Genomic DNA, 10,454 nt, shown 5'->3' on the forward strand with positions numbered 1-10,454 from the left:
ACAGGGCTGGCTGTGAGGCTTCCTTCATGTACAAAGATGAGAGTATTGACCCACTATCAGTAGGGCGGAAACTCAGGAATTCTTTCTCTAATAGCAGACATGGAAAGCTAGTATACCTCTAGTCACTTTTTTGGGGGTTCCTCTGAACAACTTCTGTAAAATAACCTCCAGGATAAAGAGCACTGACTGGAGTAATGAACTAGAGTTACACGACAGTCCATGGGAAAATCAAATCCATAGCTCTGGCCAAAGTATGTTAGAGAAAAGTCATACAAGTTATATAATATCCTCAAAAAACCTATTTTTTTCCAAGCAGGTCACATGTCAAAGCACAGAAAGAGTAAAAACATAGAGGGGCTCTAGGAGATTGGCTACAGGGAACCATTAAAATTTTATCTATAAACATGAAATCTGACTAGCATGGGATTAAATTTGAAGGGGTTTCCCAAAACAGAAATTCTGCCTCCAAAATGTATATATGCTGGACTTGACTCTATTTATTCTATTAATTGCTCAGTTAAAAACTTATATGATGTCAGTAGAAGGACAAAATGAAAAGCATAGGAACCAAAAACAATAGGAAAAAAATAGGAAAGGGGGAGGGAGGGAGGGTTGGAAGTGGCCCAGAATGAAACAGAAGGACATGAAGCAGAGGACAGAGGAGATATTAAACAATTAGCTTTGGCATTAGAAAGCTAAATGTAAAAACATTTACAGAATTGCTTACACGGACTTTATCTTATACTACATCTTAAGTCACAGAACTCTAATGCAAATACACTGCATGTGCAAAGCAAGATGTATTCATAGGCACTATAAATCATAATGAAATTATTTTAAATAGCATGACTAGGCTCTTAAGCTATCTGTTTCTGATAATATTTACGTAACAGTTTTTACATCTTTAGAAGGGCACTGGCTCTCATTCAGTGTTTCCTGGCCCATGTCTCCTATGTCATCTACAGACTTAGCACCCAAGTTTGTCCACATATGGTTACTTGGTTCCTTGTAGATGGAAGGGCACCACAAGTCGAGGAATGCAGACAGCCTCAAGAAGCTGGAAAAAGCAAAGATATAGATTTTCTCCTAGTGCCTCCAGAAAGGAATGCAGACCTATACACACCTTGTTTTATCCCAGTGAGACTCATTTTGGACTTCTGGCTTCAAGAACTGTAAGATAATAAATGGGTGGTTTTTTAAGCCACCACGTTTGTTGTAATTTGTTACAACAGCCATAGGAATCAAATACATTTCCTTTCCCATTTCTTTGATTTCTAAGCCCTTTCTCTTTCTCCATTACTAATCTCATGCAATTTTTTCAATGGGAATATCAGCAACTCAATCTCTTATCTTGGTTTACCAAGCACAGGCTGCCAAAACCAAGGAATGTCTTCATCACAGCTCCTCTCTCAGCTCTTGCCATTTAGTTACAACAATCCAAAGACCTGATGGATTAATTTGTAGCCGCAAATGACATCTGTCCCCTTCATTTATACCATATCCCAACTTTCTCATGTTATTGTCCTCCTACATTATTGTCCTCTCTTCCTCCTGGGCTGCTTCAGAGGGTAAAAGAACAAAAAAGGGATACAACCACTCATGTTGGTTACTTGGCTTTCACTTGCCCTGATGTAGAGACAAAGCAAAGGCATACTTGTATAATGGAAACTGCCACACAAAGGGACAGAATTTGACATGAAGAAATGGGTGTTTCATCTAAATCTATGCCCCCTTACTGGTTTACAAAGAGAAAGACAAATGAGGGAGGGTGACGATGGAAGAATTATTATCAAAAATTCTATTACCCTCTAACAATCAAAGAAAGGCAGGTAGGAATCCAAAGGTCTTCCTCTATGTATAATAATATGACAGGTCTCATTAATTCAATCAAGTGCCACTGAATGGCTAAACTGTATGCCTGCCATTTTGCTCAGTTCTAAGGGTGATAGAAATTAAGTAGGGTCATAGGCCCTTCCCTGTGGGAGTTTACAGTCCTATCCTGTTAGGGTAACAAAATCATCGTCTATTAAAGAATTAGAAACTATCCCAATACAATATAAGCAGCGCTACTGGTGTAGTGGTATCATGCAAGATTCCCCAATACAATATATTATCAAGAACTAAATCTTATGATTCTTATTCAATGAAGTATACATTACAGAAAAAGGTGAGATCAATGAAGGCCAGAGTATGTGGAGAAAGCTTCTTAAATTGGTGTCCAGATGAGCAAGGCACTTTTTTGCCACTGACTTAATTTCTTCAGCATAAGTGCTCTTTGTGAATGAGGATGAAGATGAAGATATCTGTAAAGGTTCATTCCTAGGTCAGGGCTAGCCCATATGAGTCACTCTGCTTTCCCTGCTACTGAGAGCAGAGTCTTTACTCCTGGTACTCATTCTCAGAGAGACAGCTAGGATAATGGAATAAAAGAGATGGAAAAAAATGGAAAGAGGCAGTAGGTGAAAAAAAAAACAGAGTCTAAATAAAGCAAAGCTAGAAAGAGAGAGAAAGAAAAAAGTGGCATCCATCAGTCTTCAAAATGACAATTATAGGCTCCTCGTCAAAGCTCATAGCACTGAGGATAAGAGAGTCGTGAGAATTAAGGCTAACATCTCCCCAAATGCTGCTTCAGTGGCACAAAGACACAGCTCTAGTTTTTTTCTCTCTCTTGATCTTGCCCACCAGGAGCTTAAGGACACCCTTGGAAGATGTATTCCAGATTGCTGACAGCAGAACTCACTGACATTGGGCCCTGTTCTCCAAACCGTCAATACTATACCCAAGATAATAATAATGAAAAGAAGCTAAATCTGACTCTATCATGACAGGACTGACAAAGTGACCACATTGTAAGTGGCAGCCTGTAATTTACAAAAGTCTGGGAGGTATACAACTCTGGCCCAAAGCACATGGCATACAGTAGACACTCAATATATGCTTGTCGAATGAATGCTCAAAAGAGTGACTGTACAGTACAACATAAAGCTCGAGAATATGGAGACTTTCTAGTATAATACCGCTAGTAATATGAACTTGCTTTCAGTGAACGTTCATGGGACTCAGGACACTGTGTCCCACAAAGGATATTCTTAGGCTTCCAGTTCTTGCCTATCTCTTCAGGCTCCACTGATACCATCCTCCCACTTGCTCACCAGGCTCCACTGACCTTCTTTCAAATCCCCAGATGTCTGCTGCTTTCTGCCATCTCAGGGCAGTTGCATATGCTTTTTTCTCTGTCCAGAATACAACCTCTTCTCCTCACCCCACCACCACTGACTAGCTCCTACTCATCCTTGAGGTCCCTGGATTTTTCAATCTCCTATTTGAACCAGTATATAGTTTATAATATTCATGTAATTAAGAAAAACAGTTGATGTCAGGAAAGATCTGTAATAGCATGTCCTTAGTGTCATTGTCATAGTTGGAAGAATAAGGTGATCAGACCATGAGTCTTGCCCATTGTACTAATTCTTGAATTTTGTGCCTAGTGTAGCCTAGTGACAAAGAAAGATACAACAAAGGTAAATTAAACAGAGTTGAGAACTACTCATTCTCTTTGATTTTTATTTTACAGTCCAAGAATCAGTCCCATTCCTCCCTGCACATTCCCTCCTGCAGCACATTTCCCACCACCACACTATCAATCCCCTCTCTATATTCTGACTCCGTTCAAAACTCAGAAAATGAACCTGCTGAAGTAATGGAAAAGTAACTGAAACCCCAGAAGAATGGGGCAATGAGTGTCATTTTGTTTCTATGCTCCAGTCTCTTCCAAGGCAAATGAACCTATGGGCCACCTACTATCAGAATCTATCCCAAGTACCCTCCCCATCAACGTGCCTTCACAAAACAGAGTTTACCAGCTATAGCAGCATAAATGCTGATGCTTTTGTTAAGGCAGGAAAAAAACCCACTATCTTATTTGCTTTCATTCTTCACTAAGACTCCACTAGAAATTCATTCCTTGGCAATACTCTCATTGTGGTTGTAGTGGGAATGACAGCATGGCCTCCACAAACATCATGATATGCACAGTGGTTTCTCTCTCTTTGCTGTGTGACAGGAAAGATCTATAGGTCAGTTGTTGTTTTTTGGTCCAAACCCAAGCATGATAATGAGATGCTAATGTAGCATAAGTAAATCCCTATTTTATGTCATTAATAGAAATATAGACACTGACATATTGTAAACACTAATAGTATAAGGGCCCAGTATGCAGACCACAAAGAGGGTCTCCTGGGGGTCTAGGAGCACAGGCTGAAAATTACTGAATTTAGCATATTTTGTCATTCTATGTTCCTTCTTCAGAGGGTGCTATTTGATGAGTGGTATCGTTGCCTCTTGAAATGAAGTTCAAAGCACTTAGTTGCATTTCAAGTTTCTCAGTTGCCATTTGCATTGCCCTTCCTGCCATCATAATAAACTGTATTTTTTTTCCTTCTCAAAATCATTAACCTATGTGAGATAAGAGACATTTCTTATTAGTGCAATTGCAGAACTGACAGAAAAGGGGGCCAGAAAGGCACCAAGATTCTATCTGAGCACATGGCTCGGGTTCCTGCCACAAATGGCTTTCAGTCTCTCAGTTATCAGATCCTTCACTGCCTGTCTGCTCCTCCTTCAAGACTGTAACCAGAGAGAACAGACCTTCTCTGAACTACTAGACAAGGTCATCATTCTTCCATTACCCTACCCCCACCATGGGACCCAGATACTGCTTTCTCCTGAGTTACTACTGATGATTCATTAGGACCCCATATTGCACACTAACAGACTTAGATGAAGGTCTATTATCCTTTATTTCCAAAACTAGCTGCTTCACCCATGCTCTCTATCCATTACTCTTAGCCGCCTCCCAAACTTTGTTCCCTCAATAACCTGGTTCCTTTTTCCTGGCTCTTCTGCCAATGCTTTTCAAACACGTGTTGCCCCTTGCCCTTGTCCACCAAAACAAGAAGTGGGAAAAAAACACATTTGGTTTGATTCCGCTGCCATTTTAGAAATCAATTATTTTTCTCCTTCCAGTCAATACCAAACTTGTGAAAATTTTTATCTCAACACCTCCATTTTCTCAGCAGCCCTTTGCTCCTTAATCTCCTATCTTCTGTCTTCCATGATCATCAAAACACAGCAATTATTCTCTGAAAGGTCACATATGACCTGCTTTTATCACTGTCTTTATTGTTGAACTCTGTAGTTTTCCCTGAGGTTGACCATCCCCCCTTCTTGACTCGTCTCTTCCTTGTGTTTTGTTTGTTTTGGTAACTGTCCAATTCTGGTTTTCTTCTTCCTTTTCTAACCAGTTATTAAATGTCTCCCCACTGATTCTTTATCTCATCCATACAGGTGGGTATTAACTAAAGTTCTGTCTTCAGTCCTCTGTTCTTTTTGCCTCTAGCATTTTCTTGCTGAGGGGTGGGAAAATTTGATATAAAGCCAGAGTGGCAAATTCAAGTGCTTACAAGGGCCAGACAGGTAATGTAGATAACTGAAGAAAAAGATGGATGGGTGTAAGATACAAATAGGGAGTATAGGATGCTTGGGGTAAACTATAGCATTAGCTTCTATTTCTAAAGGATAGATGCTATACAGCCCCAGCCAATGTGTGCCGGGTTGGCCAAATGTGTCAACCCTGCCAATTTTTCATCAGAAATCTGAAGTCTGGATCTTTCTGCTAATTCTCAAAATTTCCAAATGTTAGTCACTGATTCATTTTTTTTAAATGATGTAGATTGTATCAGTTAGGATTGACTAGGTTATACTGTATTTACACATGACTCCAGATTCTTAGCTTACAGCAAAAGGTTGTTCCTTACCCACATTATAATCCCATCACAGGTTAGTTGTATATCTGCTGCACATCATGTTTAGTCTAGGACTCAGGCTGACACAGCTACTTCTATATTCTACTTCTATCTAGAATATTGATAAACAAACTCGTAGCAGAAGAAGAAAACCTGGTGAATCATGCACTGAAACTATGTACTTAACTCATGCTTTATAGTTCCTCTCCGGAATACTGCACATCACCTCTGCACACATTTCCTTTGCCAAAACAAGTCACATGGCCAAGGATGACTTTAATGGGAAGGAGGTGTTTAATCCTCTCCTAGAGAGAGGCGGCAAGTATTTGTGATCAATAATACAATCTACTCTACTGGCCAAACACAACTATCAGTGGTCCATTACCAGTTTGCAACCTCTAAAGTTCAGTAAAGAGCAAGGAACAGAGACTCAGGAAATATGATTTGTCATTGCCACTCAGGACACTGGGCAAGTTACTTCACCAATTGGTCTCATCTGTAAAAGGAGGGACTCAGAATAGATGCTATTTAAAGTCTCCTTACAGACCTACTATACTGAATGTGCGAACAGCTGTGTACAGATAGAAAACTATTGAGCCTGAACCTGCAAAACTGCTTTCATCCAAGTCCCAGTACATTTTCTAAAAATAGCTGCACATTTTTATTTACATATCCAACCACCAGCAACCAGCAAGTCTTTTTTTTTTTAATGAGAAAGCACCAATGCAGTTTATTTTAATTCTTCTAATTTATGAGAATAACTTCTTAATGCTACATCAGAAGTCAATTCATCAATCCTGAATTTGGAAAGCACAATCAAGAAAGACCCAAATTTTTATTGGGACTACACAACTTAGCATATACTAGATACCATGATTCTAGAACAAAATCAAAAGCAAAAATCTGAAATATGCATGACAAAAGTTCTTAAACTCCAGGGGATCCATGAACCACCCCAAACTGTATGCAAAAGATTGTGTAGTGCATGCACAGATTTTTCTGGGTAAAGGTCCTGTAACTTTAATCAGCTTCTAGAGGGGCCCAAACAGTACACGGTAGAATTCTGATTTCCTCTGTATTTTCAATAATGGAAGCTGTGGACCTTGGGAAGTTTACTTTTGCCCGTTTAAGACTCAATTTTCATGGCAAGAGGGTAGAAAAGAAAAATAAAAGTAACTTGCGAGGACTGGGCAGGGGGAAACTCCGAAGTGTTCTTTACTTCATAAGTTTTAGTAACATGTTCTGGCTTAGAGAGGGGAAATGGGGACATCAGTGGTAACATCACAAGCTGAAGCAAGGAGACTCCTACAGGGATTTTTCAGGTCCTCAGAGAAACCAAACTTTAGTATGAATAAAGCAATAGCAAGAATGAACAATGCAATTTAACTCAGGTCTAATTTTCTCTTTCTGCATATTAACAACTTAGTTTTGATTTCTGAATATCAAAAACTTCAATCAGAATACTTTAAAAAATATTATTCTGCATGCACTTAACAAATATGACAAAAGACAAGAATCCAGTTGTCTTGTTCACATATATTTAAAATCGGCCAGGACAGATAATCACGAACACTTCACTGCATTGATCTGAGGGCATCCTACCTCTATGCACACGTTCATGTAACACTACTGGTAATTACCCTGGAGCAGAGGCAAAACGGAGATGGAGGAATCACCCTACAAAGCAAGTTTAAGGGATTAAACGTCATCATCGTCTTCATCGTCATCATCACTACTGAGGACAAAGCTGCTGCCTGTGGACAGGGGCCCTTCCTCCTTAACATTCCCTGAATCACCCACAGTCCCTCTCTCATCGGAATCTTCTTCCTTCTCATCTGACTCTTTGTCAAACCCCTTCTCAGAGCCTTCTTCATCAAACATTTTCCCAGAGCTGTCACCTTCGAATTCTGATTTTTCAGAGTTATTTTCTTCTACCTCTTTTTTAAGAATGTTTTCACTAAATTCCTTCTCAGAGCCCTTTTCCTCAAAACGTTTCTCAAGGCCGTTCTCATCAGGATCTGTTTTGAGTCTCTTCTTTTTGGGCTCTCTTTCTGCACCATTCTCTTTCGACTCTTTTTTAGGGCTACCCTCTTCATGCTCTTTCTCGGGGCTGCGTTCTCCGGACTCTCTGTCGGGGAAGCCTTCTTCACGCACTCTTTTGGGACAGCCTTCCTCAAACACTCTTTCGAGGCAGTTCTCTTCAGATTCCTTTTGGGGACAGTCTTCTTCAGCCTCTTTTTCAGGACCACTTTCTTTAGCATCTTTTTCAGAAGCATCTTCTTCAAGTTCTCCCCCATCTTCTGTTTTTTCAGACTTCTTTTCATCTGTAGGTTCTTCAAATTCCATTTCAGTTGTGGCTTCTTGAACATTCGTTTGAGATGTGCAAGGGTGAAACATATTTCTGGTGACGACAACTCGCTCGTGGCGCATTCGGGATGGGCCAGCTCTTCTCTCTCAGGTCTCCAATCCAAATGCTTTTGCCACACAGAAAGCTTTTTCTTGTAGTCTTTGCACTTCTTTTTCTTCTTTGAGGTGTCACATTCCCCTTTCAGTGGAAACTTTGCCACCTCCACGTGTAATCTGTAGCCTCTAATTTCATCATCATCCAAAAGTTTTAATGCAAGTTCCACAGACTCTCTCTTCAAATAACAGCAAAGTCCATCTCCTTTAAGATTTCCTTGATTATCTTTGTAAAGCTTGACCTTAAATTCCTCTGTTTGAGGGTCTGTCATAATAATGCCAAACGTGGACATGAGCTGTATAAATTCATCCACTGTAATATCTGGAGGCAGACCAGAAACATACACATTTGTGTCTCTGCTTTCATCAGGATGAAACCATCCTGATTCACCCTTTCTCTTTTCTCCCCTCTTTTTGGTATCACTGGGTTCAGGGGATTTTCTTTGCGGAGGTTCCTCTGCAGTCCTCGCACTGACATCTTGGACATTCACAGTAGAACTAGACGCACCATCGTTAGAAAAGCCATAATTGGCCTGATATGTAGCAATAAGATCTTCAGTGATCTCGGGGAACCAAGCCTTCTTGTCCAGGTCCCACTCGTATGGGGTGTCAGTTGGCTGCTGCTGGAAAGAATCGTTTTCTCCACCGGGATCTTTCTCGGTGTCGCCGTCCTCAGTGCCTCCGTACAATTCTTGCATTCGCAACTGCTCATCAAACTCGTCGTTCTCATCCAAGTTTTTGCCGCTCATGTTGCCGACTTAGCCCAGGTGCAGTGTCCGGGAGAGTGAAAAGGCCGAAGTGACGCTGGCTCGCCCCGCTGGGTCTTGACACCACCGCTCGATCCACAACGCGGCGGGAGCGGGCACAGGCGTTCTGTCCTCCCCGCCGGCCGATTCTAAGATGACTGCGGGTCCCGCTGCAACGTCTGGAAACCGCTTGACAACGGAGGCCCGCTGACGCTGACGCAGCCGCCATTGTTGACGCGTCGCGACATCGCCATCCAGCAAGTCTTAATTCAAGCTGCTCTTCACTCCAACACTGATTTTCTTATTTGTAAAAGGTTCCACTAACAATCCAACTAATATGTTTGGAATCATCCTTATCTCTTTTATTTCTTTTATTTCTCTAGTCCCCCATCTCCAGCTAGTCATGAAGCTCTAGAAATATTGTCTTCCTGATATTTCTTCCATCCACCCCTTCCTTTTCAGTCTGATTGCTATCAATAGTATCCATGCTTCTTATCTATTCATATCTGAATAGCTGACCTGGCTTACTATCTTGGCTCTTGACACTCCTATTTCTGAAGTGTTAGTGCTGTCATACAATCATCTCATTACCCCATCCACGTAACTCCCACAGCCTCACCCCTATTCAAAACCTTCAGTAACTCCTTGCTGCCTTCAGGTCAAAACTCCTTCACCTGACATTCAGGTTGCCTTCAGTAACTGACTATATAACTTTAAGCCATTTAATAAACAGATGCTCAACACCACTAATTATTAGAGAAATGCAAATCAAAACTACAGTGAGGTATCACCTCACACCAGTCAGAATGGCCACCATCAAAAAGTCTACAAATAACAAACGTTGGGGAGGATGTGGAGAAAAAGGAACCCTTTTCACTGATTTCATCCCCACTATTGGTGGGAATGAAAATTGGTGCAGCCACTGTGGAAAACAGTATGGATGTTCCTCAAGAAACTAAAAATAGAACTACCATATGGTCCAGCAATTTCACTCCTGGATATATATCCAGAATAAAAAAACGAAAACACTAATTTGAAAGATACATGCACCACAATGTTCATAGCAGCACTATTTATAATAAAAGAAGCAACCCAAGTGCCCATCAACAGACTATTGGAGTAAGATGTAGTATATATACAATGGAATATTAGTCATAAAAAGAATGAAATGCTGTCATTTGCAGCAACATAGATGGACCTAGAGAATATTATGCTTAGTGAAATAAGTCAGAGAAAGACAAATACTGTATAACACCACTTAAATATGGAATCTAAAAAGTAATGCAAATGGAAATATATGCAAGACAGAAACAGACTCACAGATATAGAAAACAACTAGTGGTTGGTTACCAAAGGCGAGAGGGAATGGGGGAGGGGCAAGATAGGGGTATAGAATTAACAGATACAAACTACTATATATAAAATAGATAAGCAACAAGGATAT

At 40.5% G+C, this 10,454-nt stretch overlaps 1 pseudogene; it reads right to left on the bottom strand.

Annotated features, from left to right (window-relative positions):
• Nucleotides 1-7,241: 7,241 nt before the first annotated feature.
• LOC149744223 (17S U2 SnRNP complex component HTATSF1 pseudogene) lies at nt 7,242-9,013 on the bottom strand (annotated as a pseudogene).
• Nucleotides 9,014-10,454: the final 1,441 nt, after the last annotated feature.

The sequence above is a fragment of the Delphinapterus leucas genome, chromosome X (assembly GCF_059928025.1).
Source record: "Delphinapterus leucas isolate spDelLeu-1000000601 "Yukka" chromosome X, BTC_Dleu_Yukka2, whole genome shotgun sequence".
Taxonomy (NCBI): Eukaryota; Metazoa; Chordata; class Mammalia; order Artiodactyla; family Monodontidae; genus Delphinapterus; species Delphinapterus leucas.